This window comes from Salvelinus fontinalis, chromosome 2 (genome assembly GCF_029448725.1).
Source record: "Salvelinus fontinalis isolate EN_2023a chromosome 2, ASM2944872v1, whole genome shotgun sequence".
Lineage (NCBI taxonomy): Eukaryota > Metazoa > Chordata > Actinopteri > Salmoniformes > Salmonidae > Salvelinus > Salvelinus fontinalis.
In genome coordinates this window covers 75376912-75386917 of record NC_074666.1, presented here as the reverse complement: position 1 = coordinate 75386917, position 10006 = coordinate 75376912, and the positions used below count along the sequence as shown (strand labels likewise).

General features: G+C 45.2%; 1 pseudogene; it reads right to left on the bottom strand.

The window, feature by feature from the left end:
* Positions 1 to 25: 25 nt before the first annotated feature.
* On the bottom strand, positions 26 to 8208 carry LOC129826011 (2-amino-3-ketobutyrate coenzyme A ligase, mitochondrial-like; annotated as a pseudogene).
* Positions 8209 to 10006: the final 1798 nt, after the last annotated feature.

The following is a 10006-nucleotide window of genomic DNA, read 5'->3' as shown; positions in this document are numbered from 1 at the left end:
ATAAACCCAGGGTCGTTACAATAACAACGTTTTGTTAACAAAGGTATTTTATTCATTCAACTGCAACACAAACGCAACACAAATAGTATTGACCACAATTGAGCTTCATCTAACACATTACCCTGTATGTAATAAATTATCTTTGTCGCACTGTCATTCATAGGCCTCCTGTGTAACCTGTAACTGCAGTCCAAACTCTGCAAGCTCCTTGTCTTTTAGACTTGCTTATTGGCAGCAAAATGATCAACGAGTTCTTCTATTTAAGACAGAACTCCATGCTTCCTGCCTGTATGAAAGCATCCACAGCGCGGTCAATGTCCTGGTCAGTGTGGGCCGCTGAGATCTGGACGCGGATTCTGGCTTTGCCCTTGGTACTACTGGGTAGGAGAACCCAATCACATACACTCCTGTGGGAGACAGAATAATGGGTACTTGTAGTAGATAGACATAACACTGAAGACTACAGTTCTTCAAGAAAGGGCAGATTGGAGGCCTGATTCAAATGAATTTTTTTCCCCAGTCCTTGTATTCAAGCAGTGTAGTTTGCAGCTAATAACCTATTAGGTTGAATACAAAATATCAATGAGTATATCTGTCTCCCTCTACAGGTTGATGTGTGTCCACTCATTTGTAATTCCACAGAAATCTTTTTGATCAAGCTTTTCAAAAATAGTTCAGTTCTATAAAATGAGTGGACAAAAAAATCCATAGAGTATTTCTATTTATTATTATTTATTTTTTTTACCCCCTTTTCGTGGTATCCAATTGTTAGTAAATTACTATCTTGTCTCAACGCTACAACTCCCGTACGGGCTCGGGAGAGACGAAGGTCGAAAGCCATGCGTCCTCCGAAACCCAACCCGAAACCCAACCAAGCCGCACTGCTTCTTAACACAGCGCGCCTCCAACCCGGAAGCCAGCCGCACCAATGTGTCGGGGAAAACACCATGCACCTGGCTTCCTTGGTTAGCGTGCACTGCGCCCGGCCCGCCACAGGATTCGCTGGTGCGCGATGAGACAAGGATATCCCTACCGGCCAAACCCTCCCTAACCCGGACGACGCTAGGCCAATCGTGCGTCGCCCCACGGACCTCCCGGTCGCGGCCGGCTGCGACAGAGCCTGGGCGCGAACCCAGAGTCTCTGGTGGCACATCTAACACTGCGATGCAGTGCCTTAGATCCATAGAGTATTTCAAACCAATATACAAATTGTGTTGTAATGTTTGATAATGCTTGAAATCTGCTTGTGCTCCATTCATATTCAGCCTGAACTGTTGCCTCGCCTAGTTTCAGCATGTCATCAGCCATCAGAGAGGCTGGCATCCCCCAGCATCACAGGACAGATAGGGTGGTCAGAGCCTGAGATGGTGAACCCAGCCTCGGTCATTTTGTTTCTGAACCTACGAGAGAGGGAGAGAATAAAGACATTAGAGAAATAACACTCGTTCCTTATACAGTATCAATGCCTTCAACTTTCATTGTTGCTAACTGGGTTCTCTGGGAAACATGTAGTGCTCTTGAAACTATAAACATGTGTGGAAGGACACCAGTGGAGGCTGCTGAGCAGAGGACAGCTCATAATAATGTCTGGAACGGAGCAAATGGAATGGTTGATACCATTCCACTAATACCGCTCCAGCCATTACCACAAGCCCATCCTCCCCAATTTAGGTGCCACCAACCTCCTATGAAGGACACATTACAGATAAGAGATGAAACAAGCAAAAGTGTTTAATGCAGAATAAACACAAATCTTGTCACTTTTTCAGCACAAGGGATTAGTCAATCTCAAGGTCATTCTTTCTGTCCAAAAATGACGCTGAAAAATTAATCCATGCTTTTGTCACTTCTAGTTTAGACTACTACAATGCTCTACTTTCTGTCTACCTAGATAAAGAACAAAATAAACTTCAGTTAGTGCTAAACACGGTTGCTAGAATCTTGACTAGAACCCCCAAAAATGATCATATTACTCCAGTGCTAGCCTCTCTACACTGGCTTCCTGTTAAGGCAAGGGCTGATTAAGGTTTTACTGCTAACCTACAAAGCATTACATGGGCTTGGTCCTACCTATCTTTCCGATTTGGTCCTGCCATACATACCTACACGTATGCTATGGTCAAAAGACGCAGGCCTCCTTACTGTCCCTAGAATTTCTAAGCAAACAGCTGGAGGCAGGGCTTTCTCCTATAGTGCTCCATTTTTATGGAATGGTCTGCCTACCCATGTGAGAGACACAGACTCGGTCTCAACCATTAAGTCTTTACTGAAGACTCATCTCTTCAGTAGGTCCTATCATTGAGTGTAGTCTGGCCCAGGAGTGTGAAGGTGAACGGAAAGGCACTGGAGCAACAAACTGCCCTTGCTGTCTTTGCCTGGCCAGTTCCCCTCTCTCCACTGGGATTCTCTGCCTCTAACCCTATTACAGGGGCTGAGTCACTGGCTTACTGGTGCTATTCCATGCCGTCCCTAGGAGGGGTGCATCACTTGAGTGGGTTGAGTCACTGACGTGATCTTCCTGTCCGGGTTGGCGCCCCCCCTTGGGTTGTGCCATGGCGGAGATCTTTGTGGGCTATACTCGGCCTTGTCTCAGGATAGAAAGTTGGTGGTTGAAGATATCCCTCTAGTGTTGTGGGGGCTGTGCTTTGGCAAAGTGGGTGGGGTTATATCCTGCCTGTTTGGCCCTGTCCGGGGGTATCGTCGGATGGGGCCACAGTGTCTCCCGACCACTTCTGTCTCAGCCTCCAGTATTTATGCTGCAGAAATGTATGTGTCGGGGGGCTAGGGTCAGTCTGTTATATCTGGAGTATTTCTCCTGTCTTATCCGGTGTCCTGTGTGAATGTATGCTCTCTCTAATTCTCTCTCTCGGAGGACCTAAGCCCTAGGACCATGCCTCAGGACTACCTGGCATGATGACTCCTTGCTGTCCCGAGTCCACCTGGCCGTGCTGCTGCTCAAGTTTCAACTGTTCTGCCTGCGTTTTTGGAACCCTGACCTGTTCACCGGACGTGCTACCTGTCCCAGACCTGCTGTTTTCAACTCTCTAGAGACAGCAGGAGCGGTAGAGATACTCTGAATGATCAGCTATGAAAAGCCAACTGACATTTACTCCTGAAGTGCTGACCTGCACCCTCGACAACCACTGTGATTATTATTATTTGACCCTGCTGGTCATCTATGAACATTTGAACATCTTGGCCATGTTCTGTTATAATCTCCACCCGGCACAGCCAGAAGAGAACTGGCCACCCCTCATAGCCTGGTTCCTCTCTAGGTTTCGGCCTTTCTAGGGAGTTTTTCCTAGCCACCGTGCTTCTACACATGCATTGCTTGCTGTTTGGGGTTTTAGGCTGGGTTTCTATACAGCACTTTGTGACATCAGCTGATGTAAGAAGGGCTTCATAAATACATTTGATTGAATTTGATTGATTGAATTGCTCTTTTCAAACATGTCCTGTTCATGATTTTGCTCATACGTATTTTTCACAAAGACCAACACAAAAAGGCTTATCCGTTTTTGTCCGTGCTCCTATGTTAAACCGTTCCATAAGCTTAGATGGTGTCTACCACATTCACCAAAACAGCGGCCCCGTCCCCTCCCCCGATTCCCACCTCATGGTTTTGTCCCCGACACTGAGCAATCTCATTGGAAGCGAGGAGCAGCTCGACAGCCCGGGTAGCGCAGCCCACGACAGGAGGGGGTAGGGAGTTGGAGAAGAGGTACGGGGGACGAGAGCGCTGCCTCAGCAGGTCAATCAGAGGTTTAGGACCCACTGTGTACCCACCTGAGAGAAAACAGATAGAAACCCATATCCACCTTATACAGTGCATTCAGAAAGTATTCAGGCCCCTTGACCTTTTCCACATTTTGTTACGTTACAGCCCCCCCCCCCCAAAACAATATAATGAAATATCACATTTACATAAGTATTCAGAACCTTTACTCAGTACTCTGTTGAAGCATATTTGGCAGCGATTACAGCATTGAGTCTTCTTGGGTATGACGCTACAAGCTATGCTTGGCACACCTGTATTTGGGGAGTTTCTCCCATTCTTCTCTGCAGATCCTCTCAAGCTCTGTCAGGTTGGAAGGGGAGCGTCGCTGCACAGCTATTTTCAGGTCTCTCCAGAAATGTTCGATCGAGTTCAAGTCCGGGCTCTGGCTGGGCCACTCAAGGACATTTAGAAACTTGTCCCAAAGCCACTCCTGCATTGTCTTGGCTGTGTGCTTAGGGTTGTTGTTCCGTTGGGAGGTGAACCTTTACCCCAGTCGGAGGTCCTGAGCACTCTGGAGTAGGTTTTCATCAAGGATCTCACTGTACTTTGCTCAGTTCATCTTTCCCTTGATCCTGACAAGTCTCCCAGTCTCTGCCGCTAAAAACATATCCACAGCATGATGCTGCCACCACAATGCTTCACCGTAGGGATGGTGCTAGGTTTCCTCCAGACATGACACTTGGCATTCAGGCCAAAGAGTTCAATCTTGGTGTCATCAGACCAGATAATCTTGTTTCTCATGGTCTGAGAGTCCTTTAGGTGCCTTTTGGCAAACTCCAAGCGGGCTGTCATGCGCCTTTTACTGAGGAGTGGCTTCAGTCTGGTCACTCTACCATAAAGACCTGATTGGTGTAGTGCTGCAGAGATGGTTGTCCTTCTGGAAGGATCTCCCATCTCCACAGAGGAACTCTGGAGCTCTGTCAGAGTGACCATCAGGTTCTTGGTCACCTCCCTGACCAAGGATCTTCTCTCCTGATTGCTCAGTTTGGCTGGGAGACCAGCTCTAGGAAGAGTCTTGGTGGTTCTAAATTTCTATTTAAGAATGATGAAGGCCACTGAGTTCATGGGGACCTTCAATGCTGTAGACATTTTTTGGTAGCCTTCCCCAGATCTGTGCTTCAACACAATCCTGTCTCGAGCTCTACGGACAATTCCTTCGACCGCAATTCCTTCGGCTTAGTTTTTGCTCTGACATTCAATGTCAACTGTGGGACCTTATATGGACAGTTGTGTGTCTTTCCAAATCATGTCCAATCAAATTAATTTACTACAGGTGGTCTCCAATCAAGTTGTAGAAACATCTGTTTTTGCCTTGTCATTATGGGATATTGTGTGTAGACTGATGAGTTTTTTAAAAACCATTTTAGAATAAGGCTGTAACACAACAAAATGTGGAAAAAGTCAAGGGGTCTGAATATTTTCTAAATGCCCTGTATCAATGTAAATGTTCAAGTTAGTTTTGTCATCCATTTATGGAGTTCAATCACACAGCCTACATTGTCAACAGTGACATTTCATAAGCATTGAGAACATACAGTACCGTTATGCAACTCCATATATGAGTCAAAACAGAGGGAAACCTACCAGCTGCACCTTCCAGTGCTTTTCCCAAAGTAGAGTTGACAATGTGAACCCTGTCCATCACTCCCAGGAGCTCATCTGTGCCCCTGCAAACAAAATGTAATAACACTATTAGTCGACATAATTGGCTACGAAACCATAATCCTTTTTAGTTTGCCTAGGCATAATTACATCATTAAAGTTCTATCATAATTTCTCCATCTGTCCTTTTTTCTCTCCACCCGTACCGTCACTCACCTGCCTCGTGGGCCCATGATGCCTGTAGCATGGCATTCGTCAATGAAGACCATGGCTCCATACTGCTCTGTCAGGTCACAGATCCCCTTCAATGGAGCCATGTCACCATCCATGGAGAACACACCATCAGTGACAACGAGGCGTAGACGACATGACTGAGGAGGACAGGGAGCCATGATGACCAGTGATGCAAACACAGCCCATTAACACTAAAATCAATTCAGCAACCTTTATTTATTTACCCATCACTATGGTTTCAAGCTTCATGGATTTCAAGAGGATTCTGCATAATAAGCTTCATGAAAGGTGGAGACCTTAATTAAAAAAAGATACTGTGCAATCATATTCTAAGAAATATGTGTAATGGCTGAAGGTAGTGCAGGTATTATGATGGGGAAGACAGGGTTTAGAAATCCTCTATCTGGAAGATGGACAGCAGAGGATGCCTGTCTTACTCCTTACCCTGCTGTCATTATGCCACAATCACCTCAAGGAGATTCTTATTTCAATGCGTGTATAGCACCCTCTTTACCTGGGACTCTTTCAGCTGGGTCTCCAAGTCAGTCAGGTCCATGTGTTTGTATCTGAACCTCTTGGCCCGACACAATCTGATCCCATCAAGGCATGATTCAGCTCGTCAGAAAGAACTGCATCGTCAAGCCCCAACAGAACCTGATGTAGAAAAAGAGTGCATTACTACTTTAGGCCTGTTTAATACAGTGGCACAGAAACTGTAAAGACAGACCACGCAACAGAATATTATAAAAAACAGTTAATCACATGTTAATGTATTCAAGAATCACAAACCTCAAATAGCCCTGCGTTGGCGTCAAAACAGCTGGCATATAGGATGCAGTCCTCACGCTCATGGAACTGAGCCAGCTTCTGCTCCAGATCTTTGTGAATGTCCTGTGGATCATATGGTAATACGAGAATGAGAGGAGACACCATCACAGAGTAATGTGAACTCACACAGAACCACCAGAAACACTTGAGCAAGCAGTCTTTAGGTTACCTGTGTGCCACAGATAAATCTCACTGAGCTCAGCCCAGCACCATACTTCTTCAAGGCATCTATCCCTGCCTCCACTACATGGGGATGGCTGGAGATGCCCAGATAGTTGTTTGCGCAGAAATTCAATATGTCTGCATGGGGAGAGAGAGAAACAATAGGTAAGCATATATAAGCCAGGTTCTCCAGAGGACATGCACACCATAACAATACTGACCCAACTGCCAGAGAAAGCTTGATTTACCAGTAACAACTACCACAGTGACCTTGCATGACTGCTGGGGGGAGTATGAGTGAGAGATTTCTGCCATTGTGTACTTACTGGCAAATACAGAAGAGTGCCAACTGTACACGAGAGGATATGCCATAAGCCATTCATAAATCAGCACTAGGGGTCAGTCTTTCTCTGGTACACAAAAGTGAACAGTAACAATTTAGTAGTTACATTGGTGGCAGAAATATGGGTTTAAGAACACCAGCAGCCACCACAAATCACGATAACACTAAGCACACGTATAACTTCCAGTCTCAAGTCTCGGTCATGTAGCTAGCTACCCCAACACCACCAGGCTGAAATGAATTTCCGCGAAGTTCAGATGGGGCGAACAAGACTAAACTAGTAGGTAAACTTGCTAGCGAACTTAGCTTGCTACAACTCCTAGCTGTCTGTATGCAACAAGTTCGACCTCGTTAGACAACGTGGGTAGACTAGACTTAAATTCCACGGTGCCAACTTTTGCCATATGTTTTTCATGTCACTTGAGGACAGCAATACATAGGTAGGCAAATCAATATAATTGAAAGTTGGTGAGCTGACCCCTAACTAACGTTATAACGTCAGACTACTCACCGCCACGACTACCGTCCACGTTGATATGATGACCCTGCTTGGACGTGATTATTCTTTCTCCTTTCCACCAGTTCGGATCATTTCAAGTTCATGCTCCAGCACCGATCTAGCATCGGCGATAGCTGCATAGCCCCGGTTTGAGGTGGTAGTTGAGGGTCTCAAAATATCTCGTATTGGGGCACTAAGATAACGGACAGCTGTTCGAAGAAGCATGGTGAATTTCTGTCCAAATATTTCCAAGCAGTTAACAGGATAACAAGACAGGATAACAACGTAGACAGGATAAGGATAAGAAGACTAGACAGGATAACAACCTAAGATGTGGCCAAAAATAATGTAAGTGACGTCAGAGTGATACGTAAAGCACGTGGGCGTATCAAGGAGCACCAATCAGAAGCTATGGGAGCGTAGAGGTGTTTTCTGAATCTAACCACGTCTCAAAACATATAGACAAAGACAGTACAGTATGAAGATATGATAAACTATCCCCGATTACACTTGTAGGCGACGTTGCCTGGCTAAGCTCATGCGTAGAAACACATCATCGGGTTTTAATGGTCGTCTGGCGCCGAACTACGCATGTGCAGGCAGTCAAATCAAAGGCACTCCTTTGATGTAAAATAGTTTTGACGAAAATAAAAACGTTTCAGTTTGTCACTTTCCCGATGTTGGAGTAATAACATGTTACACTACTTAAGACATTGGCTCGAATCTAGGTTGTGCCTTTAGATTTCGAGAAAATGTACAACTAAGGAATATTTCTTTCCTTCTCAAAACCCAAATCTCGGCTGGGAAGTCTCGCGATGTTGCGCTTCTGGTTTGAGAAACTCCGTCGTATTGCCACGCTCTGGGCGAGTTCGTTTCACATGGCCAGTTGTCCGGTAAGCGGGATTCGCACATTTAATTTGCAAATAATAGAAAGTAGCCTACTTCAAATAAAACATTTTAATTTTCAATTAAACCTGTAGAAAACCGAAACTACCGATAAAAAAGATTACCAACCAAATAAACAAAGCAGTCTCTTAAGTCCGCGATTGGGAGTCCCATAGGGCAGCGCACAATTGGCCCAGTGTCGTCCAGGTTTGACCGGGGGTAGGCAGTCATTGTAAATAAGAATTGGTTCTTAACTGACTTGCCTAGTTAAATAAATAAAAGTCCTTCCACTTGTACACAGGATACAGAAATTGAGGTAAACAGCTTATTCTGAAAAAGACCAAGACAGCAATCTTGATTTATACTAAACAAAAATATAAACACGTAACGTGATGTTTCATGAGCTGAAATAAAAGATCCCAGAAATGCTCTCAAATTTTGTGCACAAATTGGTTCACATCCCTATTAGTGAGCATTTCTCATTTGCTGGGGACAAAAGGACACAAACATGTGCAGTTTTGTCACACAACACAATGCCACAGAGGTCTCCATTTGAGGGAACATGCAATCAGCATGCTGACTGCAGGAATGTCCACCAGAGCTCTTGCCAGATAATTGAATGTTAATTTTTCTACCATAAGACACTTCCAACATCATGTTAGAAAATTTGGAAGTACGTTGAACCGGCCTCACAGCTGCAGACATGTTTTTTATTTATTTATTTTACCAGGTAAGTTGACTGAGAACACGTTCTCATTTGCAGCAACGACCTGGGGAATAGTTACAGGGGAGAGGAGGGGGATGAATGAGTCAATTGTAAACTGGGGATTATTAGGTGACCATGATGGTTTGAGGGCCAGATTGGGAATTTAGCCAGGACACCGGGGTTAACACCCCTACTCTTACAATAAGTGCCATGGGATCTTTAATGACCTCAGAGAGTCAGGACACCAGTTTAACATCCCATCCGAAAGATGGCACCCTACACACAGGGCAGTGTCCCCAACCACTGCCCTGGGGCATTGGGATATTTTATTAGACCAGAGGAAAGAGTGCCTCCTACTGGCCCTCCAATACCACTTCCAGCAGCATCTGGTCTCCCATCCAGGGACTGACCAGGACCAACCCTGCTTAGCTTCAGAAGCAAGCCAGCAGTGGTATGCAGGGTGGTATGCTGCTGGCATGTAACCACGCTAGCCCAGGATCTCCACATCCGGTGTCTTCACCAGCCACCTGGACAGCTGATGAAACAGAGGAGTATTTCTGTCTGAAATAAAGCCCTTTTGTGGGGGAAAAAAATCATGCTGATTGGCTGGGCCTGGCTCCCAAGTGGGTGGACCTATGCCCTCCCAGGCCCACCCATGGTTGCGCCCCTGCCCAGTAATGTGATATCCATAGATTAGGGCCTAATTACATTTATTTCATGAATTGTAACTCAGTAAAATTGTCATTTGTTTTAGTTCAGTATAGTTTAGATGCCATGCAGAATAGAGATTTACAGATCAAAATGCAGTATTTCAGAGAACCAAACATTGACCTAGTTTATGCTTCACAGTGCATTTCTAAATGGCCTCTTCCATACTTTGGTTTTAGGCACATTTGTTTTTAAAACGTTGAACTTCGGATATCAATTCCTTGTATCAGGAAAAAAATACATAGTTCAACTTCCTCTTGC